At 40.8% G+C, this 21,227-nt stretch overlaps 37 non-coding genes across 37 annotated transcripts; all 37 read right to left on the bottom strand.

The window, feature by feature from the left end:
* Positions 1–125: 125 nt before the first annotated feature.
* On the bottom strand, positions 126–244 carry LOC141295393 (5S ribosomal RNA). Its single transcript, XR_012341061.1, has one exon. It is a non-coding gene; the product is annotated as a 5S ribosomal RNA (ribosomal RNA).
* Positions 245–1,045: 801 nt separating this feature from the next.
* On the bottom strand, positions 1,046–1,164 carry LOC141312151 (5S ribosomal RNA). Its single transcript, XR_012349205.1, has one exon. It is a non-coding gene; the product is annotated as a 5S ribosomal RNA (ribosomal RNA).
* An 84-nt stretch (positions 1,165–1,248) lies between these two features.
* Positions 1,249–1,367, bottom strand: LOC141295386 (5S ribosomal RNA). The gene has a single exon (XR_012341060.1). It is a non-coding gene; the product is annotated as a 5S ribosomal RNA (ribosomal RNA).
* An 801-nt stretch (positions 1,368–2,168) lies between these two features.
* On the bottom strand, positions 2,169–2,287 carry LOC141297093 (5S ribosomal RNA). Its single transcript, XR_012341329.1, has one exon. It is a non-coding gene; the product is annotated as a 5S ribosomal RNA (ribosomal RNA).
* An 84-nt stretch (positions 2,288–2,371) lies between these two features.
* On the bottom strand, positions 2,372–2,490 carry LOC141312029 (5S ribosomal RNA). The gene has a single exon (XR_012349194.1). It is a non-coding gene; the product is annotated as a 5S ribosomal RNA (ribosomal RNA).
* Positions 2,491–3,291: 801 nt separating this feature from the next.
* LOC141312790 (5S ribosomal RNA) lies at positions 3,292–3,410 on the bottom strand. Its single transcript, XR_012349296.1, has one exon. It is a non-coding gene; the product is annotated as a 5S ribosomal RNA (ribosomal RNA).
* An 84-nt stretch (positions 3,411–3,494) lies between these two features.
* Positions 3,495–3,613, bottom strand: LOC141295379 (5S ribosomal RNA). The gene has a single exon (XR_012341059.1). It is a non-coding gene; the product is annotated as a 5S ribosomal RNA (ribosomal RNA).
* An 801-nt stretch (positions 3,614–4,414) lies between these two features.
* LOC141318563 (5S ribosomal RNA) lies at positions 4,415–4,533 on the bottom strand. The gene has a single exon (XR_012352872.1). It is a non-coding gene; the product is annotated as a 5S ribosomal RNA (ribosomal RNA).
* Positions 4,534–4,617: 84 nt separating this feature from the next.
* Positions 4,618–4,736, bottom strand: LOC141295372 (5S ribosomal RNA). The gene has a single exon (XR_012341058.1). It is a non-coding gene; the product is annotated as a 5S ribosomal RNA (ribosomal RNA).
* Positions 4,737–5,537: 801 nt separating this feature from the next.
* LOC141318579 (5S ribosomal RNA) lies at positions 5,538–5,656 on the bottom strand. The gene has a single exon (XR_012352886.1). It is a non-coding gene; the product is annotated as a 5S ribosomal RNA (ribosomal RNA).
* Positions 5,657–5,740: 84 nt separating this feature from the next.
* Positions 5,741–5,859, bottom strand: LOC141297987 (5S ribosomal RNA). The gene has a single exon (XR_012341502.1). It is a non-coding gene; the product is annotated as a 5S ribosomal RNA (ribosomal RNA).
* Positions 5,860–6,660: 801 nt separating this feature from the next.
* On the bottom strand, positions 6,661–6,779 carry LOC141318562 (5S ribosomal RNA). Its single transcript, XR_012352871.1, has one exon. It is a non-coding gene; the product is annotated as a 5S ribosomal RNA (ribosomal RNA).
* An 84-nt stretch (positions 6,780–6,863) lies between these two features.
* LOC141295364 (5S ribosomal RNA) lies at positions 6,864–6,982 on the bottom strand. The gene has a single exon (XR_012341057.1). It is a non-coding gene; the product is annotated as a 5S ribosomal RNA (ribosomal RNA).
* Positions 6,983–7,783: 801 nt separating this feature from the next.
* On the bottom strand, positions 7,784–7,902 carry LOC141315515 (5S ribosomal RNA). Its single transcript, XR_012351007.1, has one exon. It is a non-coding gene; the product is annotated as a 5S ribosomal RNA (ribosomal RNA).
* An 84-nt stretch (positions 7,903–7,986) lies between these two features.
* On the bottom strand, positions 7,987–8,105 carry LOC141317260 (5S ribosomal RNA). The gene has a single exon (XR_012351761.1). It is a non-coding gene; the product is annotated as a 5S ribosomal RNA (ribosomal RNA).
* Positions 8,106–8,906: 801 nt separating this feature from the next.
* Positions 8,907–9,025, bottom strand: LOC141315493 (5S ribosomal RNA). Its single transcript, XR_012350985.1, has one exon. It is a non-coding gene; the product is annotated as a 5S ribosomal RNA (ribosomal RNA).
* Positions 9,026–9,109: 84 nt separating this feature from the next.
* LOC141297981 (5S ribosomal RNA) lies at positions 9,110–9,228 on the bottom strand. The gene has a single exon (XR_012341501.1). It is a non-coding gene; the product is annotated as a 5S ribosomal RNA (ribosomal RNA).
* An 801-nt stretch (positions 9,229–10,029) lies between these two features.
* Positions 10,030–10,148, bottom strand: LOC141311907 (5S ribosomal RNA). Its single transcript, XR_012349183.1, has one exon. It is a non-coding gene; the product is annotated as a 5S ribosomal RNA (ribosomal RNA).
* Positions 10,149–10,232: 84 nt separating this feature from the next.
* Positions 10,233–10,351, bottom strand: LOC141316157 (5S ribosomal RNA). The gene has a single exon (XR_012351308.1). It is a non-coding gene; the product is annotated as a 5S ribosomal RNA (ribosomal RNA).
* Positions 10,352–11,152: 801 nt separating this feature from the next.
* On the bottom strand, positions 11,153–11,271 carry LOC141312779 (5S ribosomal RNA). The gene has a single exon (XR_012349285.1). It is a non-coding gene; the product is annotated as a 5S ribosomal RNA (ribosomal RNA).
* An 84-nt stretch (positions 11,272–11,355) lies between these two features.
* LOC141295356 (5S ribosomal RNA) lies at positions 11,356–11,474 on the bottom strand. The gene has a single exon (XR_012341056.1). It is a non-coding gene; the product is annotated as a 5S ribosomal RNA (ribosomal RNA).
* Positions 11,475–12,275: 801 nt separating this feature from the next.
* Positions 12,276–12,394, bottom strand: LOC141318560 (5S ribosomal RNA). Its single transcript, XR_012352870.1, has one exon. It is a non-coding gene; the product is annotated as a 5S ribosomal RNA (ribosomal RNA).
* Positions 12,395–12,478: 84 nt separating this feature from the next.
* Positions 12,479–12,597, bottom strand: LOC141295349 (5S ribosomal RNA). The gene has a single exon (XR_012341055.1). It is a non-coding gene; the product is annotated as a 5S ribosomal RNA (ribosomal RNA).
* Positions 12,598–13,398: 801 nt separating this feature from the next.
* On the bottom strand, positions 13,399–13,517 carry LOC141315482 (5S ribosomal RNA). The gene has a single exon (XR_012350974.1). It is a non-coding gene; the product is annotated as a 5S ribosomal RNA (ribosomal RNA).
* An 84-nt stretch (positions 13,518–13,601) lies between these two features.
* On the bottom strand, positions 13,602–13,720 carry LOC141297975 (5S ribosomal RNA). Its single transcript, XR_012341500.1, has one exon. It is a non-coding gene; the product is annotated as a 5S ribosomal RNA (ribosomal RNA).
* Positions 13,721–14,521: 801 nt separating this feature from the next.
* Positions 14,522–14,640, bottom strand: LOC141295340 (5S ribosomal RNA). The gene has a single exon (XR_012341054.1). It is a non-coding gene; the product is annotated as a 5S ribosomal RNA (ribosomal RNA).
* An 801-nt stretch (positions 14,641–15,441) lies between these two features.
* Positions 15,442–15,560, bottom strand: LOC141311786 (5S ribosomal RNA). Its single transcript, XR_012349172.1, has one exon. It is a non-coding gene; the product is annotated as a 5S ribosomal RNA (ribosomal RNA).
* An 84-nt stretch (positions 15,561–15,644) lies between these two features.
* On the bottom strand, positions 15,645–15,763 carry LOC141295332 (5S ribosomal RNA). The gene has a single exon (XR_012341053.1). It is a non-coding gene; the product is annotated as a 5S ribosomal RNA (ribosomal RNA).
* Positions 15,764–16,564: 801 nt separating this feature from the next.
* LOC141311664 (5S ribosomal RNA) lies at positions 16,565–16,683 on the bottom strand. The gene has a single exon (XR_012349129.1). It is a non-coding gene; the product is annotated as a 5S ribosomal RNA (ribosomal RNA).
* An 84-nt stretch (positions 16,684–16,767) lies between these two features.
* On the bottom strand, positions 16,768–16,886 carry LOC141295321 (5S ribosomal RNA). The gene has a single exon (XR_012341050.1). It is a non-coding gene; the product is annotated as a 5S ribosomal RNA (ribosomal RNA).
* An 801-nt stretch (positions 16,887–17,687) lies between these two features.
* Positions 17,688–17,806, bottom strand: LOC141312769 (5S ribosomal RNA). Its single transcript, XR_012349275.1, has one exon. It is a non-coding gene; the product is annotated as a 5S ribosomal RNA (ribosomal RNA).
* An 84-nt stretch (positions 17,807–17,890) lies between these two features.
* On the bottom strand, positions 17,891–18,009 carry LOC141317587 (5S ribosomal RNA). Its single transcript, XR_012351957.1, has one exon. It is a non-coding gene; the product is annotated as a 5S ribosomal RNA (ribosomal RNA).
* An 801-nt stretch (positions 18,010–18,810) lies between these two features.
* LOC141318558 (5S ribosomal RNA) lies at positions 18,811–18,929 on the bottom strand. Its single transcript, XR_012352868.1, has one exon. It is a non-coding gene; the product is annotated as a 5S ribosomal RNA (ribosomal RNA).
* An 84-nt stretch (positions 18,930–19,013) lies between these two features.
* On the bottom strand, positions 19,014–19,132 carry LOC141295319 (5S ribosomal RNA). The gene has a single exon (XR_012341048.1). It is a non-coding gene; the product is annotated as a 5S ribosomal RNA (ribosomal RNA).
* An 801-nt stretch (positions 19,133–19,933) lies between these two features.
* Positions 19,934–20,052, bottom strand: LOC141315471 (5S ribosomal RNA). The gene has a single exon (XR_012350963.1). It is a non-coding gene; the product is annotated as a 5S ribosomal RNA (ribosomal RNA).
* An 84-nt stretch (positions 20,053–20,136) lies between these two features.
* LOC141295311 (5S ribosomal RNA) lies at positions 20,137–20,255 on the bottom strand. Its single transcript, XR_012341046.1, has one exon. It is a non-coding gene; the product is annotated as a 5S ribosomal RNA (ribosomal RNA).
* An 801-nt stretch (positions 20,256–21,056) lies between these two features.
* Positions 21,057–21,175, bottom strand: LOC141315460 (5S ribosomal RNA). Its single transcript, XR_012350952.1, has one exon. It is a non-coding gene; the product is annotated as a 5S ribosomal RNA (ribosomal RNA).
* Between the last annotated feature and the right edge of the window lie 52 nt (positions 21,176–21,227).

Here is a 21,227-nt window from a genome sequence, read left to right as displayed (position 1 = left end):
TGGCCTAAAAAACATGTAAAACACTTAAAACTCTATAATACATGTAAATGATTGTAATAAATAGAGCGGTAAAACACGTCTTTCTAAAAGCCAGCATATTATATAAATAGTGAAGAAAAGGCAAAAGCTTACAGCACCTGGTATTCCCAGGCGGTCTCCCATCCAAGTACTAACCAGGCCCGACGCTGCTTAGCTTCCGAGATCAGACGAGATCGGGCGCTCACAGCGCGGTATGGCCATAAGCGAGGGCTGCTCCAAAAAGTGGGCTATTTAAAGATCAGCCTCCGTAAAAGCCAGCATATTATATAAATAGTGAAGAAAAGGCAAAAGCTTACAGCACCTGGTATTCCCAGGCGGTCTCCCATAAAAGTGTAACAATCGGCCTTATCAGCCGAGTTACAAGACTAAAATGGGGTCAGATTTAACTGTGAGAGATGACTAGTGGTTAAAAGAATGAGACATAAAAGAAAATTGGTTTAAATAGATTTGGTGTATTTACAAGGTTCACATAAAAGACTTTAAAACAACACGATAAAACTAGGTAAACTCTGTTAAAAGAATACAGTTCATTTGTCCATACCCTAAAAACAGGTAAACTCTGTTAAAAGAATACAGTTCATTTGTCCATACCCTAAAAACAGTCCAAGAACCCCAGTGTGTTGATAAGTCCAATGTGAGTGTCCACCAGTGTATATACAATCCACAGAAAGTGTAATCCAAAGTTTGCAGGTGGTGAATGGAAAGGTGAGCTCTAAAATTAGCAACTCCTCAATCCAACAGTTTGGTGACTGTCCTTTGTTTGTCATGCTGCTCTCTTATACAGTTGTACTTCCTGCTTCCTGTCATGTGTCTAGTCACATGACAGGCCAACCATCCATTTATTAAAGACACATACACTTAAAATGTTAAGAGTAATAAAATGGCCTAAAAAACATGTAAAACACTTAAAACTCTATAATACATGTAAATGATTGTAATAAATAGAGCGGTAAAACACGTCTTTCTAAAAGCCAGCATATTATATAAATAGTGAAGAAAAGGCAAAAGCTTACAGCACCTGGTATTCCCAGGCGGTCTCCCATCCAAGTACTAACCAGGCCCGACGCTGCTTAGCTTCCGAGATCAGACGAGATCGGGCGCTCTCAGCGCGGTATGGCCATAAGCGAGGGCTGCTCCAAAAAGTGGGCTATTTAAAGATCAGCCTCCGTAAAAGCCAGCATATTATATAAATAGTGAAGAAAAGGCAAAAGCTTACAGCACCTGGTATTCCCAGGCGGTCTCCCATCCAAGTACTAACCAGGCCCGACGCTGCTTAGCTTCCGAGATCAGACGAGATCGGGCGCTCACAGCGCGGTATGGCCATAAGCGAGGGCTGCTCCAAAAAGTGGGCTATTTAAAGATCAGCCTCCGTAAAAGCCAGCATATTATATAAATAGTGAAGAAAAGGCAAAAGCTTACAGCACCTGGTATTCCCAGGCGGTCTCCCATAAAAGTGTAACAATCGGCCTTATCAGCCGAGTTACAAGACTAAAATGGGGTCAGATTTAACTGTGAGAGATGACTAGTGGTTAAAAGAATGAGACATAAAAGAAAATTGGTTTAAATAGATTTGGTGTATTTACAAGGTTCACATAAAAGACTTTAAAACAACACGATAAAACTAGGTAAACTCTGTTAAAAGAATACAGTTCATTTGTCCATACCCTAAAAACAGGTAAACTCTGTTAAAAGAATACAGTTCATTTGTCCATACCCTAAAAACAGTCCAAGAACCCCAGTGTGTTGATAAGTCCAATGTGAGTGTCCACCAGTGTATATACAATCCACAGAAAGTGTAATCCAAAGTTTGCAGGTGGTGAATGGAAAGGTGAGCTCTAAAATTAGCAACTCCTCAATCCAACAGTTTGGTGACTGTCCTTTGTTTGTCATGCTGCTCTCTTATACAGTTGTACTTCCTGCTTCCTGTCATGTGTCTAGTCACATGACAGGCCAACCATCCATTTATTAAAGACACATACACTTAAAATGTTAAGAGTAATAAAATGGCCTAAAAAACATGTAAAACACTTAAAACTCTATAATACATGTAAATGATTGTAATAAATAGAGCGGTAAAACACGTCTTTCTAAAAGCCAGCATATTATATAAATAGTGAAGAAAAGGCAAAAGCTTACAGCACCTGGTATTCCCAGGCGGTCTCCCATCCAAGTACTAACCAGGCCCGACACTGCTTAGCTTCCGAGATCAGACGAGATCGGGCGCTCTCAGCGCGGTATGGCCATAAGCGAGGGCTGCTCCAAAAAGTGGGCTATTTAAAGATCAGCCTCCGTAAAAGCCAGCATATTATATAAATAGTGAAGAAAAGGCAAAAGCTTACAGCACCTGGTATTCCCAGGCGGTCTCCCATCCAAGTACTAACCAGGCCCGACGCTGCTTAGCTTCCGAGATCAGACGAGATCGGGCGCTCTCAGCGCGGTATGGCCATAAGCGAGGGCTGCTCCAAAAAGTGGGCTATTTAAAGATCAGCCTCCGTAAAAGCCAGCATATTATATAAATAGTGAAGAAAAGGCAAAAGCTTACAGCACCTGGTATTCCCAGGCGGTCTCCCATAAAAGTGTAACAATCGGCCTTATCAGCCGAGTTACAAGACTAAAATGGGGTCAGATTTAACTGTGAGAGATGACTAGTGGTTAAAAGAATGAGACATAAAAGAAAATTGGTTTAAATAGATTTGGTGTATTTACAAGGTTCACATAAAAGACTTTAAAACAACACGATAAAACTAGGTAAACTCTGTTAAAAGAATACAGTTCATTTGTCCATACCCTAAAAACAGGTAAACTCTGTTAAAAGAATACAGTTCATTTGTCCATACCCTAAAAACAGTCCAAGAACCCCAGTGTGTTGATAAGTCCAATGTGAGTGTCCACCAGTGTATATACAATCCACAGAAAGTGTAATCCAAAGTTTGCAGGTGGTGAATGGAAAGGTGAGCTCTAAAATTAGCAACTCCTCAATCCAACAGTTTGGTGACTGTCCTTTGTTTGTCATGCTGCTCTCTTATACAGTTGTACTTCCTGCTTCCTGTCATGTGTCTAGTCACATGACAGGCCAACCATCCATTTATTAAAGACACATACACTTAAAATGTTAAGAGTAATAAAATGGCCTAAAAAACATGTAAAACACTTAAAACTCTATAATACATGTAAATGATTGTAATAAATAGAGCGGTAAAACACGTCTTTCTAAAAGCCAGCATATTATATAAATAGTTAAGAAAAGGCAAAAGCTTACAGCACCTGGTATTCCCAGGCGGTCTCCCATCCAAGTACTAACCAGGCCCGACGCTGCTTAGCTTCCGAGATCAGACGAGATCGGGCGCTCTCAGCGCGGTATGGCCAAAAGCGAGGGCTGCTCCAAAAAGTGGGCTATTTAAAGATCAGCCTCCGTAAAAGCCAGCATATTATATAAATAGTGAAGAAAAGGCAAAAGCTTACAGCACCTGGTATTCCCAGGCGGTCTCCCATCCAAGTACTAACCAGGCCCGACGCTGCTTAGCTTCCGAGATCAGACGAGATCGGGCGCTCACAGCGCGGTATGGCCATAAGCGAGGGCTGCTCCAAAAAGTGGGCTATTTAAAGATCAGCCTCCGTAAAAGCCAGCATATTATATAAATAGTGAAGAAAAGGCAAAAGCTTACAGCACCTGGTATTCCCAGGCGGTCTCCCATAAAAGTGTAACAATCGGCCTTATCAGCCGAGTTACAAGACTAAAATGGGGTCAGATTTAACTGTGAGAGATGACTAGTGGTTAAAAGAATGAGACATAAAAGAAAATTGGTTTAAATAGATTTGGTGTATTTACAAGGTTCACATAAAAGACTTTAAAACAACACGATAAATCTAGGTAAACTCTGTTAAAAGAATACAGTTCATTTGTCCATACCCTAAAAACAGGTAAACTCTGTTAAAAGAATACAGTTCATTTGTCCATACCCTAAAAACAGTCCAAGAACCCCAGTGTGTTGATAAGTCCAATGTGAGTGTCCACCAGTGTATATACAATCCACAGAAAGTGTAATCCAAAGTTTGCAGGTGGTGAATGGAAAGGTGAGCTCTAAAATTAGCAACTCCTCAATCCAACAGTTTGGTGACTGTCCTTTGTTTGTCATGCTGCTCTCTTATACAGTTGTACTTCCTGCTTCCTGTCATGTGTCTAGTCACATGACAGGCCAACCATCCATTTATTAAAGACACATACACTTAAAATGTTAAGAGTAATAAAATGGCCTAAAAAACATGTAAAACACTTAAAACTCTATAATACATGTAAATGATTGTAATAAATAGAGCGGTAAAACACGTCTTTCTAAAAGCCAGCATATTATATAAATAGTTAAGAAAAGGCAAAAGCTTACAGCACCTGGTATTTCCAGGCGGTCTCCCATCCAAGTACTAACCAGGCCCGACGCTGCTTAGCTTCCGAGATCAGACGAGATCGGGCGCTCTCAGCGCGGTATGGCCAAAAGCGAGGGCTGCTCCAAAAAGTGGGCTATTTAAAGATCAGCCTCCGTAAAAGCCAGCATATTATATAAATAGTGAAGAAAAGGCAAAAGCTTACAGCACCTGGTATTCCCAGGCGGTCTCCCATCCAAGTACTAACCAGGCCCGACGCTGCTTAGCTTCCGAGATCAGACGAGATCGGGCGCTCACAGCGCGGTATGGCCATAAGCGAGGGCTGCTCCAAAAAGTGGGCTATTTAAAGATCAGCCTCCGTAAAAGCCAGCATATTATATAAATAGTGAAGAAAAGGCAAAAGCTTACAGCACCTGGTATTCCCAGGCGGTCTCCCATAAAAGTGTAACAATCGGCCTTATCAGCCGAGTTACAAGACTAAAATGGGGTCAGATTTAACTGTGAGAGATGACTAGTGGTTAAAAGAATGAGACATAAAAGAAAATTGGTTTAAATAGATTTGGTGTATTTACAAGGTTCACATAAAAGACTTTAAAACAACACGATAAAACTAGGTAAACTCTGTTAAAAGAATACAGTTCATTTGTCCATACCCTAAAAACAGGTAAACTCTGTTAAAAGAATACAGTTCATTTGTCCATACCCTAAAAACAGTCCAAGAACCCCAGTGTGTTGATAAGTCCAATGTGAGTGTCCACCAGTGTATATACAATCCACAGAAAGTGTAATCCAAAGTTTGCAGGTGGTGAATGGAAAGGTGAGCTCTAAAATTAGCAACTCCTCAATCCAACAGTTTGGTGACTGTCCTTTGTTTGTCATGCTGCTCTCTTATACAGTTGTACTTCCTGCTTCCTGTCATGTGTCTAGTCACATGACAGGCCAACCATCCATTTATTAAAGACACATACACTTAAAATGTTAAGAGTAATAAAATGGCCTAAAAAACATGTAAAACACTTAAAACTCTATAATACATGTAAATGATTGTAATAAATAGAGCGGTAAAACAAGTCTTTCTAAAAGCCAGCATATTATATAAATAGTGAAGAAAAGGCAAAAGCTTACAGCACTTGGTATTCCCAGGAGGTCTCCCATCCAAGTACTAACCAGGCCCGACGCTGCTTAGCTTCCGAGATCAGACGAGATCGGGCGCTCTCAGCGCGGTATGGCCATCAGCGAGGGCTGCTCCAAAAAGTGGGCTATTTAAAGATCAGCCTCCGTAAAAGCCAGCATATTATATAAATAGTGAAGAAAAGGCAAAAGCTTACAGCACCTGGTATTCCCAGGCGGTCTCCCATCCAAGTACTAACCAAGCCCGACGCTGCTTAGCTTCCGAGATCAGACGAGATCGGGCGCTCTCAGCGCGGTATGGCCATAAGCGAGGGCTGCTCCAAAAAGTGGGCTATTTAAAGATCAGCCTACGTAAAAGCCAGCATATTATATAAATAGTGAAGAAAAGGCAAAAGCTTACAGCACCTGGTATTCCCAGGCGGTCTCCCATAAAAGTGTAACAATCGGCCTTATCAGCCGAGTTACAAGACTAAAATGGGGTCAGATTTAACTGTGAGAGATGACTAGTGGTTAAAAGAATGAGACATAAAAGAAAATTGGTTTAAATAGATTTGGTGTATTTACAAGGTTCACATAAAAGACTTTAAAACAACACGATAAAACTAGGTAAACTCTGTTAAAAGAATACAGTTCATTTGTCCATACCCTAAAAACAGGTAAACTCTGTTAAAAGAATACAGTTCATTTGTCCATACCCTAAAAACAGTCCAAGAACCCCAGTGTGTTGATAAGTCCAATGTGAGTGTCCACCAGTGTATATACAATCCACAGAAAGTGTAATCCAAAGTTTGCAGGTGGTGAATGGAAAGGTGAGCTCTAAAATTAGCAACTCCTCAATCCAACAGTTTGGTGACTGTCCTTTGTTTGTCATGCTGCTCTCTTATACAGTTGTACTTCCTGCTTCCTGTCATGTGTCTAGTCACATGACAGGCCAACCATCCATTTATTAAAGACACATACACTTAAAATGTTAAGAGTAATAAAATGGCCTAAAAAACATGTAAAACACTTAAAACTCTATAATACATGTAAATGATTGTAATAAATAGAGCGGTAAAACACGTCTTTCTAAAAGCCAGCATATTATATAAATAGTTAAGAAAAGGCAAAAGCTTACAGCACCTGGTATTTCCAGGCGGTCTCCCATCCAAGTACTAACCAGGCCCGACGCTGCTTAGCTTCCGAGATCAGACGAGATCGGGCGCTCTCAGCGCGGTATGGCCAAAAGCGAGGGCTGCTCCAAAAAGTGGGCTATTTAAAGATCAGCCTCCGTAAAAGCCAGCATATTATATAAATAGTGAAGAAAAGGCAAAAGCTTACAGCACCTGGTATTCCCAGGCGGTCTCCCATCCAAGTACTAACCAGGCCCGACGCTGCTTAGCTTCCGAGATCAGACGAGATCGGGCGCTCACAGCGCGGTATGGCCATAAGCGAGGGCTGCTCCAAAAAGTGGGCTATTTAAAGATCAGCCTCCGTAAAAGCCAGCATATTATATAAATAGTGAAGAAAAGGCAAAAGCTTACAGCACCTGGTATTCCCAGGCGGTCTCCCATAAAAGTGTAACAATCGGCCTTATCAGCCGAGTTACAAGACTAAAATGGGGTCAGATTTAACTGTGAGAGATGACTAGTGGTTAAAAGAATGAGACATAAAAGAAAATTGGTTTAAATAGATTTGGTGTATTTACAAGGTTCACATAAAAGACTTTAAAACAACACGATAAAACTAGGTAAACTCTGTTAAAAGAATACAGTTCATTTGTCCATACCCTAAAAACAGGTAAACTCTGTTAAAAGAATACAGTTCATTTGTCCATACCCTAAAAACAGTCCAAGAACCCCAGTGTGTTGATAAGTCCAATGTGAGTGTCCACCAGTGTATATACAATCCACAGAAAGTGTAATCCAAAGTTTGCAGGTGGTGAATGGAAAGGTGAGCTCTAAAATTAGCAACTCCTCAATCCAACAGTTTGGTGACTGTCCTTTGTTTGTCATGCTGCTCTCTTATACAGTTGTACTTCCTGCTTCCTGTCATGTGTCTAGTCACATGACAGGCCAACCATCCATTTATTAAAGACACATACACTTAAAATGTTAAGAGTAATAAAATGGCCTAAAAAACATGTAAAACACTTAAAACTCTATAATACATGTAAATGATTGTAATAAATAGAGCGGTAAAACAAGTCTTTCTAAAAGCCAGCATATTATATAAATAGTGAAGAAAAGGCAAAAGCTTACAGCACTTGGTATTCCCAGGAGGTCTCCCATCCAAGTACTAACCAGGCCCGACGCTGCTTAGCTTCCGAGATCAGACGAGATCGGGCGCTCTCAGCGCGGTATGGCCATAAGCGAGGGCTGCTCCAAAAAGTGGGCTATTTAAAGATCAGCCTCCGTAAAAGCCAGCATATTATATAAATAGTGAAGAAAAGGCAAAAGCTTACAACACCTGGTATTCCCAGGCGGTCTCCCATCCAAGTACTAACCAAGCCCGACGCTGCTTAGCTTCCGAGATCAGACGAGATCGGGCGCTCTCAGCGCGGTATGGCCATAAGCGAGGGCTGCTCCAAAAAGTGGGCTATTTAAAGATCAGCCTCCGTAAAAGCCAGCATATTATATAAATAGTGAAGAAAAGGCAAAATCTTACAGCACCTGCTATTCCCAGGCGGTCTCCCATAAAAGTGTAACAATCGGCCTTATCAGCCGAGTTACAAGACTAAAATGGGGTCAGATTTAACTGTGAGAGATGACTAGTGGTTAAAAGAATGAGACATAAAAGAAAATTGGTTTAAATAGATTTGGTGTATTTACAAGGTTCACATAAAAGACTTTAAAACAACACGATAAAACTAGGTAAACTCTGTTAAAAGAATACAGTTCATTTGTCCATACCCTAAAAACAGGTAAACTCTGTTAAAAGAATACAGTTCATTTGTCCATACCCTAAAAACAGTCCAAGAACCCCAGTGTGTTGATAAGTCCAATGTGAGTGTCCACCAGTGTATATACAATCCACAGAAAGTGTAATCCAAAGTTTGCAGGTGGTGAATGGAAAGGTGAGCTCTAAAATTAGCAACTCCTCAATCCAACAGTTTGGTGACTGTCCTTTGTTTGTCATGCTGCTCTCTTATACAGTTGTACTTCCTGCTTCCTGTCATGTGTCTAGTCACATGACAGGCCAACCATCCATTTATTAAAGACACATACACTTAAAATGTTAAGAGTAATAAAATGGCCTAAAAAACATGTAAAACACTTAAAACTCTATAATACATGTAAATGATTGTAATAAATAGAGCGGTAAAACAAGTCTTTCTAAAAGCCAGCATATTATATAAATAGTGAAGAAAAGGCAAAAGCTTACAGCACTTGGTATTCCCAGGAGGTCTCCCATCCAAGTACTAACCAGGCCCGACGCTGCTTAGCTTCCGAGATCAGACGAGATCGGGCGCTCTCAGCGCGGTATGGCCATAAGCGAGGGCTGCTCCAAAAAGTGGGCTATTTAAAGATCAGCCTCCGTAAAAGCCAGCATATTATATAAATAGTGAAGAAAAGGCAAAAGCTTACAGCACCTGGTATTCCCAGGCGGTCTCCCATCCAAGTACTAACCAAGCCCGACGCTGCTTAGCTTCCGAGATCAGACGAGATCGGGCGCTCTCAGCGCGGTATGGCCATAAGCGAGGGCTGCTCCAAAAAGTGGGCTATTTAAAGATCAGCCTCCGTAAAAGCCAGCATATTATATAAATAGTGAAGAAAAGGCAAAAGCTTACAGCACCTGGTATTCCCAGGCGGTCTCCCATAAAAGTGTAACAATCGGCCTTATCAGCCGAGTTACAAGACTAAAATGGGGTCAGATTTAACTGTGAGAGATGACTAGTGGTTAAAAGAATGAGACATAAAAGAAAATTGGTTTAAATAGATTTGGTGTATTTACAAGGTTCACATAAAAGACTTTAAAACAACACGATAAAACTAGGTAAACTCTGTTAAAAGAATACAGTTCATTTGTCCATACCCTAAAAACAGGTAAACTCTGTTAAAAGAATACAGTTCATTTGTCCATACCCTAAAAACAGTCCAAGAACCCCAGTGTGTTGATAAGTCCAATGTGAGTGTCCACCAGTGTATATACAATCCACAGAAAGTGTAATCCAAAGTTTGCAGGTGGTGAATGGAAAGGTGAGCTCTAAAATTAGCAACTCCTCAATCCAACAGTTTGGTGACTGTCCTTTGTTTGTCATGCTGCTCTCTTATACAGTTGTACTTCCTGCTTCCTGTCATGTGTCTAGTCACATGACAGGCCAACCATCCATTTATTAAAGACACATACACTTAAAATGTTAAGAGTAATAAAATGGCCTAAAAAACATGTAAAACACTTAAAACTCTATAATACATGTAAATGATTGTAATAAATAGAGCTGTAAAACACGTCTTTCTAAAAGCCAGCATATTATATAAATAGTGAAGAAAAGGCAAAAGCTTACAGCACCTGGTATTCCCAGGCGGTCTCCCATCCAAGTACTAACCAGGCCCGACGCTGCTTAGCTTCCGAGATCAGACGAGATCGGGCGCTCTCAGCGCGGTATGGCCATAAGCGAGGGCTGCTCCAAAAAGTGGGCTATTTAAAGATCAGCCTCCGTAAAAGCCAGCATATTATATAAATAGTGAAGAAAAGGCAAAAGCTTACAGCACCTGGTATTCCCAGGCGGTCTCCCATCCAAGTACTAACCAGGCCCGACACTGCTTAGCTTCCGAGATCAGACGAGATCGGGCACTCTCAGCGCGGTATGGCCATAAGCGAGGGCTGCTCCAAAAAGTGGGCTATTTAAAGATCAGCCTCCGTAAAAGCCAGCATATTATATAAATAGTGAAGAAAAGGCAAAAGCTTACAGCACCTGGTATTCCCAGGCGGTCTCCCATAAAAGTGTAACAATCGGCCTTATCAGCCGAGTTACAAGACTAAAATGGGGTCAGATTTAACTGTGAGAGATGACTAGTGGTTAAAAGAATGAGACATAAAAGAAAATTGGTTTAAATAGATTTGGTGTATTTACAAGGTTCACATAAAAGACTTTAAAACAACACGATAAAACTAGGTAAACTCTGTTAAAAGAATACAGTTCATTTGTCCATACCCTAAAAACAGGTAAACTCTGTTAAAAGAATACAGTTCATTTGTCCATACCCTAAAAACAGTCCAAGAACCCCAGTGTGTTGATAAGTCCAATGTGAGTGTCCACCAGTGTATATACAATCCACAGAAAGTGTAATCCAAAGTTTGCAGGTGGTGAATGGAAAGGTGAGCTCTAAAATTAGCAACTCCTCAATCCAACAGTTTGGTGACTGTCCTTTGTTTGTCATGCTGCTCTCTTATACAGTTGTACTTCCTGCTTCCTGTCATGTGTCTAGTCACATGACAGGCCAACCATCCATTTATTAAAGACACATACACTTAAAATGTTAAGAGTAATAAAATGGCCTAAAAAACATGTAAAACACTTAAAACTCTATAATACATGTAAATGATTGTAATAAATAGAGCGGTAAAACACGTCTTTCTAAAAGCCAGCATATTATATAAATAGTTAAGAAAAGGCAAAAGCTTACAGCACCTGGTATTCCCAGGCGGTCTCCCATCCAAGTACTAACCAGGCCCGACGCTGCTTAGCTTCCGAGATCAGACGAGATCGGGCGCTCTCAGCGCGGTATGGCCAAAAGCGAGGGCTGCTCCAAAAAGTGGGCTATTTAAAGATCAGCCTCCGTAAAAGCCAGCATATTATATAAATAGTGAAGAAAAGGCAAAAGCTTACAGCACCTGGTATTCCCAGGCGGTCTCCCATCCAAGTACTAACCAGGCCCGACGCTGCTTAGCTTCCGAGATCAGACGAGATCGGGCGCTCACAGCGCGGTATGGCCATAAGCGAGGGCTGCTTCAAAAAGTGGGCTATTTAAAGATCAGCCTCCGTAAAAGCCAGCATATTATATAAATAGTGAAGAAAAGGCAAAAGCTTACAGCACCTGGTATTCCCAGGCGGTCTCCCATAAAAGTGTAACAATCGGCCTTATCAGCCGAGTTACAAGACTAAAATGGGGTCAGATTTAACTGTGAGAGATGACTAGTGGTTAAAAGAATGAGACATAAAAGAAAATTGGTTTAAATAGATTTGGTGTATTTACAAGGTTCACATAAAAGACTTTAAAACAACACGATAAAACTAGGTAAACTCTGTTAAAAGAATACAGTTCATTTGTCCATACCCTAAAAACAGGTAAACTCTGTTAAAAGAATACAGTTCATTTGCCCATACCCTAAAAACAGTCCAAGAACCCCAGTGTGTTGATAAGTCCAATGTGAGTGTCCACCAGTGTATATACAATCCACAGAAAGTGTAATCCAAAGTTTGCAGGTGGTGAATGGAAAGGTGAGCTCTAAAATTAGCAACTCCTCAATCCAACAGTTTGGTGACTGTCCTTTGTTTGTCATGCTGCTCTCTTATACAGTTGTACTTCCTGCTTCCTGTCATGTGTCTAGTCACATGACAGGCCAACCATCCATTTATTAAAGACACATACACTTAAAATGTTAAGAGTAATAAAATGGCCTAAAAAACATGTAAAACACTTAAAACTCTATAATACATGTAAATGATTGTAATAAATAGAGCGGTAAAACACGTCTTTCTAAAAGCCAGCATATTATATAAATAGTTAAGAAAAGGCAAAAGCTTACAGCACCTGGTATTTCCAGGCGGTCTCCCATCCAAGTACTAACCAGGCCCGACGCTGCTTAGCTTCCGAGATCAGACGAGATCGGGCGCTCTCAGCGCGGTATGGCCAAAAGCGAGGGCTGCTCCAAAAAGTGGGCTATTTAAAGATCAGCCTCCGTAAAAGCCAGCATATTATATAAATAGTGAAGAAAAGGCAAAAGCTTACAGCACCTGGTATTCCCAGGCGGTCTCCCATCCAAGTACTAACCAGGCCCGACGCTGCTTAGCTTCCGAGATCAGACGAGATCGGGCGCTCACAGCGCGGTATGGCCATAAGCGAGGGCTGCTCCAAAAAGTGGGCTATTTAAAGATCAGCCTCCGTAAAAGCCAGCATATTATATAAATAGTGAAGAAAAGGCAAAAGCTTACAGCACCTGGTATTCCCAGGCGGTCTCCCATAAAAGTGTAACAATCGGCCTTATCAGCCGAGTTACAAGACTAAAATGGGGTCAGATTTAACTGTGAGAGATGACTAGTGGTTAAAAGAATGAGACATAAAAGAAAATTGGTTTAAATAGATTTGGTGTATTTACAAGGTTCACATAAAAGACTTTAAAACAACACGATAAAACTAGGTAAACTCTGTTAAAAGAATACAGTTCATTTGTCCATACCCTAAAAACAGGTAAACTCTGTTAAAAGAATACAGTTCATTTGTCCATACCCTAAAAACAGTCCAAGAACCCCAGTGTGTTGATAAGTCCAATGTGAGTGTCCACCAGTGTATATACAATCCACAGAAAGTGTAATCCAAAGTTTGCAGGTGGTGAATGGAAAGGTGAGCTCTAAAATTAGCAACTCCTCAATCCAACAGTTTGGTGACTGTCCTTTGTTTGTCATGCTGCTCTCTTATACAGTTGTACTTCCTGCTTCCTGTCATGTGTCTAGTCACATGACAGGCCAACCATCCATTTATTAAAGACACATACACTTAAAATGTTAAGAGTAATAAAATGGCCTAAAAAACATGTAAAACACTTAAAACTCTATAATACATGTAAATGATTGTAATAAATAGAGCGGTAAAACAAGTCTTTCTAAAAGCCAGCATATTATATAAATAGTGAAGAAAAGGCAAAAGCTTACAGCACTTGGTATTCCCAGGAGGTCTCCCATCCAAGTACTAACCAGGCCCGACGCTGCTTAGCTTCCGAGATCAGACGAGATCGGGCGCTCTCAGCGCGGTATGGCCATAAGCGAGGGCTGCTCCAAAAAGTGGGCTATTTAAAGATCAGCCTCCGTAAAAGCCAGCATATTATATAAATAGTGAAGAAAAGGCAAAAGCTTACAGCACCTGGTATTCCCAGGCGGTCTCCCATCCAAGTACTAACCAAGCCCGACGCTGCTTAGCTTCCGAGATCAGACGAGATCGGGCGCTCTCAGCGCGGTATGGCCATAAGCGAGGGCTGCTCCAAAAAGTGGGCTATTTAAAGATCAGCCTCCGTAAAAGCCAGCATATTATATAAATAGTGAAGAAAAGGCAAAATCTTACAGCACCTGGTATTCCCAGGCGGTCTCCCATAAAAGTGTAACAATCGGCCTTATCAGCCGAGTTACAAGACTAAAATGGGGTCAGATTTAACTGTGAGAGATGACTAGTGGTTAAAAGAATGAGACATAAAAGAAAATTGGTTTAAATAGATTTGGTGTATTTACAAGGTTCACATAAAAGACTTTAAAACAACACGATACAACTAGGTAAACTCTGTTAAAAGAATACAGTTCATTTGTCCATACCCTAAAAACAGGTAAACTCTGTTAAAAGAATACAGTTCATTTGTCCATACCCTAAAAACAGTCCAAGAACCCCAGTGTGTTGATAAGTCCAATGTGAGTGTCCACCAGTGTATATACAATCCACAGAAAGTGTAATCCAAAGTTTGCAGGTGGTGAATGGAAAGGTGAGCTCTAAAATTAGCAACTCCTCAATCCAACAGTTTGGTGACTGTCCTTTGTTTGTCATGCTGCTCTCTTATACAGTTGTACTTCCTGCTTCCTGTCATGTGTCTAGTCACATGACAGGCCAACCATCCATTTATTAAAGACACATACACTTAAAATGTTAAGAGTAATAAAATGGCCTAAAAAACATGTAAAACACTTAAAACTCTATAATACATGTAAATGATTGTAATAAATAGAGCGGTAAAACACGTCTTTCTAAAAGCCAGCATATTATATAAATAGTGAAGAAAAGGCAAAAGCTTACAGCACCTGGTATTCCCAGGCGGTCTCCCATCCAAGTACTAACCAGGCCCGACGCTGCTTAGCTTCCGAGATCAGACGAGATCGGGCGCTCACAGCGCGGTATGGCCATAAGCGAGGGCTGCTCCAAAAAGTGGGCTATTTAAAGATCAGCCTCCGTAAAAGCCAGCATATTATATAAATAGTGAAGAAAAGGCAAAAGCTTACAGCACCTGGTATTCCCAGGCGGTCTCCCATAAAAGTGTAACAATCGGCCTTATCAGCCGAGTTACAAGACTAAAATGGGGTCAGATTTAACTGTGAGAGATGACTAGTGGTTAAAAGAATGAGACATAAAAGAAAATTGGTTTAAATAGATTTGGTGTATTTACAAGGTTCACATAAAAGACTTTAAAACAACACGATAAAACTAGGTAAACTCTGTTAAAAGAATACAGTTCATTTGTCCATACCCTAAAAACAGGTAAACTCTGTTAAAAGAATACAGTTCATTTGTCCATACCCTAAAAACAGTCCAAGAACCCCAGTGTGTTGATAAGTCCAATGTGAGTGTCCACCAGTGTATATACAATCCACAGAAAGTGTAATCCAAAGTTTGCAGGTGGTGAATGGAAAGGTGAGCTCTAAAATTAGCAACTCCTCAATCCAACAGTTTGGTGACTGTCCTTTGTTTGTCATGCTGCTCTCTTATACAGTTGTACTTCCTGCTTCCTGTCATGTGTCTAGTCACATGACAGGCCAACCATCCATTTATTAAAGACACATACACTTAAAATGTTAAGAGTAATAAAATGGCCTAAAAAACATGTAAAACACTTAAAACTCTATAATACATGTAAATGATTGTAATAAATAGAGCGGTAAAACACGTCTTTCTAAAAGCCAGCATATTATATAAATAGTGAAGAAAAGGCAAAAGCTTACAGCACCTGGTATTCCCAGGCGGTCTCCCATCCAAGTACTAACCAGGCCCGACGCTGCTTAGCTTCCGAGATCAGACGAGATCGGGCGCTCTCAGCGCGGTATGGCCATAAGCGAGGGCTGCTCCAAAAAGTGGGCTATTTAAAGATCAGCCTCCGTAAAAGCCAGCATATTATATAAATAGTGAAGAAAAGGCAAAAGCTTACAGCACCTGGTATTCCCAGGCGGTCTCCCATCCAAGTACTAACCAGGCCCGACGCTGCTTAGCTTCCGAGATCAGACGAGATCGGGCGCTCACAGCGCGGTATGGCCATAAGCGAGGGCTGCTCCAAAAAGTGGGCTATTTAAAGATCAGCCTCCGTAAAAGCCAGCATATTATATAAATAGTGAAGAAAAGGCAAAAGCTTACAGCACCTGGTATTCCCAGGCGGTCTCCCATAAAAGTGTAACAATCGGCCTTATCAGCCGAGTTACAAGACTAAAATGGGGTCAGATTTAACTGTGAGAGATGACTAGTGGTTAAAAGAATGAGACATAAAAGAAAATTGGTTTAAATAGATTTGGTGTATTTACAAGGTTCACATAAAAGACTTTAAAACAACACGATAAAACTAGGTAAACTCTGTTAAAAGAATACAGTTCATTTGTCCATACCCTAAAAACAGGTAAACTCTGTTAAAAGAATACAGTTCATTTGTCCATACCCTAAAAACAGTCCAAGAACCCCAGTGTGTTGATAAGTCCAATGTGAGTGTCCACCAGTGTATATACAATCCACAGAAAGTGTAATCCAAAGTTTGCAGGTGGTGAATGGAAAGGTGAGCTCTAAAATTAGCAACTCCTCAATCCAACAGTTTGGTGACTGTCCTTTGTTTGTCATGCTGCTCTCTTATACAGTTGTACTTCCTGCTTCCTGTCATGTGTCTAGTCACATGACAGGCCAACCATCCATTTATTAAAGACACATACACTTAAAATGTTAAGAGTAATAAAATGGCCTAAAAAACATGTAAAACACTTAAAACTCTATAATACATGTAAATGATTGTAATAAATAGAGCGGTAAAACACGTCTTTCTAAAAGCCAGCATATTATATAAATAGTGAAGAAAAGGCAAAAGCTTACAGCACCTGGTATTCCCAGGCGGTCTCCCATCCAAGTACTAACCAGGCCCGACGCTGCTTAGCTTCCGAGATCAGACGAGATCGGGCGCTCTCAGCGCGGTATGGCCATAAGCGAGGGCTGCTCCAAAAAGTGGGCTATTTAAAGATCAGCCTCCGTAAAAGCCAGCATATTATATAAATAGTGAAGAAAAGGCAAAAGCTTACAGCACCTGGTATTCCCAGGCGGTCTCCCATCCAAGTACTAACCAGGCCCGACGCTGCTTAGCTTCCGAGATCAGACGAGATCGGGCGCTCACAGCGCGGTATGGCCATAAGCAAGGGCTGCTCCAAAAAGTGGGCTATTTAAAGATCAGCCTCCGTAAAAGCCAGCATATTATATAAATAGTGAAGAAAAGGCAAAAGCTTACAGCACCTGGTATTCCCAGGCGGTCTCCCATAAAAGTGTAACAATCGGCCTTATCAGCCGAGTTACAAGACTAAAATGGGGTCAGATTTAACTGTGAGAGATGACTAGTGGTTAAAAGAATGAGACATAAAAGAAAATTGGTTTAAATAGATTTGGTGTATTTACAAGGTTCACATAAAAGACTTTAAAACAACACGATAAAACTAGGTAAACTCTGTTAAAAGAATACAGTTCATTTGTCCATACCCTAAAAACAGGTAAACTCTGTTAAAAGAATACAGTTCATTTGTCCATACCCTAAAAACAGTCCAAGAACCCCAGTGTGTTGATAAGTCCAATGTGAGTGTCCACCAGTGTATATACAATCCACAGAAAGTGTAATCCAAAGTTTGCAGGTGGTGAATGGAAAGGTGAGCTCTAAAATTAGCAACTCCTCAATCCAACAGTTTGGTGACTGTCCTTTGTTTGTCATGCTGCTCTCTTATACAGTTGTACTTCCTGCTTCCTGTCATGTGTCTAGTCACATGACAGGCCAACCATCCATTTATTAAAGACACATACACTTAAAATGTTAAGAGTAATAAAATGGCCTAAAAAACATGTAAAACACTTAAAACTCTATAATACATGTAAATGATTGTAATAAATAGAGCGGTAAAACACGTCTTTCTAAAAGCCAGCATATTATATAAATAGTTAAGAAAAGGCAAAAGCTTACAGCACCTGGTATTCCCAGGCGGTCTCCCATCCAAGTACTAACCAGGCCCGACGCTGCTTAGCTTCCGAGATCAGACGAGATCGGGCGCTCTCAGCGCGGTATGGCCAAAAGCGAGGGCTGCTCCAAAAAGTGGGCTATTTAAAGATCAGCCTCCGTAAAAGCCAGCATATTATATAAATAGTGAAGAAAAGGCAAAAGCTTACAGCACCTGGTATTCCCAGGCGGTCTCCCATCCAAGTACTAACCAGGCCCGACGCTGCTTAGCTTCCGAGATCAGACGAGATCGGGCGCTCACAGCGCGGTATGGCCATGAGCGAGGGCTGCTCCAAAAAGTGGGCTATTTAAAGATCAGCCTCCGTAAAAGCCAGCATATTATATAAATAGTGAAGAAAAGGCAAAAGCTTACAGCACCTGGTATTCCCAGGCGGTCTCCCATAAAAGTGTAACAATCGGCCTTATCAGCCGAGTTACAAGACTAAAATGGGGTCAGATTTAACTGTGAGAGATGACTAGTGGTTAAAAGAATGAGACATAAAAGAAAATTGGTTTAAATAGATTTGGTGTATTTACAAGGTTCACATAAAAGACTTTAAAACAACACGATAAAACTAGGTAAACTCTGTTAAAAGAATACAGTTCATTTGTCCATACCCTAAAAACAGGTAAACTCTGTTAAAAGAATACAGTTCATTTGTCCATACCCTAAAAACAGTCCAAGAACCCCAGTGTGTTGATAAGTCCAATGTGAGTGTCCACCAGTGTATATACAATCCACAGAAAGTGTAATCCAAAGTTTGCAGGTGGTGAATGGAAAGGTGAGCTCTAAAATTAGCAACTCCTCAATCCAACAGTTTGGTGACTGTCCTTTGTTTGTCATGCTGCTCTCTTATACAGTTGTACTTCCTGCTTCCTGTCATGTGTCTAGTCACATGACAGGCCAACCATCCATTTATTAAAGACACATACACTTAAAATGTTAAGAGTAATAAAATGGCCTAAAAAACATGTAAAACACTTAAAACTCTATAATACATGTAAATGATTGTAATAAATAGAGCGGTAAAACACGTCTTTCTAAAAGCCAGCATATTATATAAATAGTTAAGAAAAGGCAAAAGCTTACAGCACCTGGTATTTCCAGGCGGTCTCCCATCCAAGTACTAACCAGGCCCGACGCTGCTTAGCTTCCGAGATCAGACGAGATCGGGCGCTCTCAGCGCGGTATGGCCAAAAGCGAGGGCTGCTCCAAAAAGTGGGCTATTTAAAGATCAGCCTCCGTAAAAGCCAGCATATTATATAAATAGTGAAGAAAAGGCAAAAGCTTACAGCACCTGGTATTCCCAGGCGGTCTCCCATCCAAGTACTAACCAGGCCCGACGCTGCTTAGCTTCCGAGATCAGACGAGATCGGGCGCTCACAGCGCGGTATGGCCATAAGCGAGGGCTGCTCCAAAAAGTGGGCTATTTAAAGATCAGCCTCCGTAAAAGCCAGCATATTATATAAATAGTGAAGAAAAGGCAAAAGCTTACAGCACCTGGTATTCCCAGGCGGTCTCCCATAAAAGTGTAACAATCGGCCTTATCAGCCGAGTTACAAGACTAAAATGGGGTCAGATTTAACTGTGAGAGATGACTAGTGGTTAAAAGAATGAGACATAAAAGAAAATTGGTTTAAATAGATTTGGTGTATTTACAAGGTTCACATAAAAGACTTTAAAACAACACGATAAAACTAGGTAAACTCTGTTAAAAGAATACAGTTCATTTGTCCATACCCTAAAAACAGGTAAACTCTGTTAAAAGAATACAGTTCATTTGTCCATACCCTAAAAACAGTCCAAGAACCCCAGTGTGTTGATAAGTCCAATGTGAGTGTCCACCAGTGTATATACAATCCACAGAAAGTGTAATCCAAAGTTTGCAGGTGGTGAATGGAAAGGTGAGCTCTAAAATTAGCAACTCCTCAATCCAACAGTTTGGTGACTGTCCTTTGTTTGTCATGCTGCTCTCTTATACAGTTGTACTTCCTGCTTCCTGTCATGTGTCTAGTCACATGACAGGCCAACCATCCATTTATTAAAGACACATACACTTAAAATGTTAAGAGTAATAAAATGGCCTAAAAAACATGTAAAACACTTAAAACTCTATAATACATGTAAATGATTGTAATAAATAGAGCGGTAAAACAAGTCTTTCTAAAAGCCAGCATATTATATAAATAGTGAAGAAAAGGCTAAAGCTTACAGCACTTGGTATTCCCAGGAGGTCTCCCATCCAAGTACTAACCAGGCCCGACGCTGCTTAGCTTCCGAGATCAGACGAGATCGGGCGCTCTCAGCGCGGTATGGCCATAAGCGAGGGCTGCTCCAAAAAGTGGGCTATTTAAAGATCAGCCTCCGTAAAAGCCAGCATATTATATAAATAGTGAAGAAAAGGCAAAAGCTTACAGCACCTGGTATTCCCAGGCGGTCTCCCATCCAAGTACTAACCAGGCCCGACGCTGCTTAGCTTCCGAGATCAGACGAGATCGGGCGCTCACAGCGCGGTATGGCCATAAGCGAGGGCTGCTCCAAAAAGTGGGCTATTTAAAGATCAGCCTCCGTAAAAGCCAGCATATTATATAAATAGTGAAGAAAAGGCAAAAGCTTACAGCACCTGGTATTCCCAGGCGGTCTCCCATAAAAGTGTAACAATCGGCCTTATCAGCCGAGTTACAAGACTAAAATGGGGTCAGATTTAACTGTGAGAGATGACTAGTGGTTAAAAGAATGAGACATAAAAGAAAATTGGTTTAAATAGATTTGGTGTATTTACAAGGTTCACATAAAAGACTTTAAAACAACACGATAAAACTAGGTAAACTCTGTTAAAAGAATACAGTTCATTTGTCCATACCCTAAAAACAGGTAAACTCTGTTAAAAGAATACAGTTCATTTGTCCATACCCTAAAAACAGTCCAAGAACCCCAGTGTGTTGATAAGTCCAATGTGAGTGTCCACCAGTGTATATACAATCCACAGAAAGTGTAATCCAAAGTTTGCAGGTGGTGAATGGAAAGGTGAGCTCTAAAATTAGCAACTCCTCAATCCAACAGTTTGGTGACTGTCCTTTGTTTGTCATGCTGCTCTCTTATACAGTTGTACTTCCTGCTTCCTGTCATGTGTCTAGTCACATGACAGGCCAACCATCCATTTATTAAAGACACATACACTTAAAATGTTAAGAGTAATAAAATGGCCTAAAAAACATGTAAAACACTTAAAACTCTATAATACATGTAAATGATTGTAATAAATAGAGCGGTAAAACAAGTCTTTCTAAAAGCCAGCATATTATATAAATAGTGAAGAAAAGGCTAAAGCTTACAGCACTTGGTATTCCCAGGAGGTCTCCCATCCAAGTACTAACCAGGCCCGACGCTGCTTAGCTTCCGAGATCAGACGAGATCGGGCGCTCTCAGCGCGGTATGGCCATAAGCGAGGGCTGCTCCAAAAAGTGGGCTATTTAAAGATCAGCCTCCGTAAAAGCCA

The sequence above is a fragment of the Garra rufa genome, chromosome 1 (genome assembly GCF_049309525.1).
Source record: "Garra rufa chromosome 1, GarRuf1.0, whole genome shotgun sequence".
NCBI classification, from domain to species: Eukaryota; Metazoa; Chordata; class Actinopteri; order Cypriniformes; family Cyprinidae; genus Garra; species Garra rufa.
Note: the sequence above shows the minus strand (reverse complement) of the source record. Positions and strands in the feature narration are given on the sequence as shown.